The sequence below is a fragment of the Penaeus monodon genome, chromosome 32 (assembly GCF_015228065.2).
Source record: "Penaeus monodon isolate SGIC_2016 chromosome 32, NSTDA_Pmon_1, whole genome shotgun sequence".
NCBI lineage: Eukaryota > Metazoa > Arthropoda > Malacostraca > Decapoda > Penaeidae > Penaeus > Penaeus monodon.
The window spans coordinates 27,795,684-27,795,994 of NC_051417.1; the positions used below are offsets into that span (position 1 = coordinate 27,795,684).

General features: G+C 40.2%; 1 long non-coding RNA gene across 1 annotated transcript in view; it reads right to left on the bottom strand.

Moving 5' to 3' along the window:
• Positions 1–311, bottom strand: part of LOC119593780 — a 44,413-nt gene that overhangs the window by 38,307 nt on the left and 5,795 nt on the right. The gene's annotated exons all lie outside the window — the stretch shown is intronic.

Sequence of the window (311 nt, forward strand, 5' to 3'; positions counted from 1 at the left end):
ACATTCGTCATTAAAAAGAAACGGAACGGCAGCTAAATATGCATTTTGAAAAACAAAATCCCGACTTCAAGAAACAAATGAGACTCGCTATGCGCACGTGATGGCGGGACATGTTCGCCGACACCGCAGACGAGTGAGTTTCCGTTGGCATAAAGCGCGACCGCAGAAAGAAAGAGAATAAAAAGAGAAAAGGAATAATAAAAAAGGAAAAAAAAACGACTTTAGATGCATATTGTCAAAATTGTGCATACGCAGGCTCTTAGAATACGATGATATGTAAACACGCCAGTAAGGATTTCTTGATGGGTGTA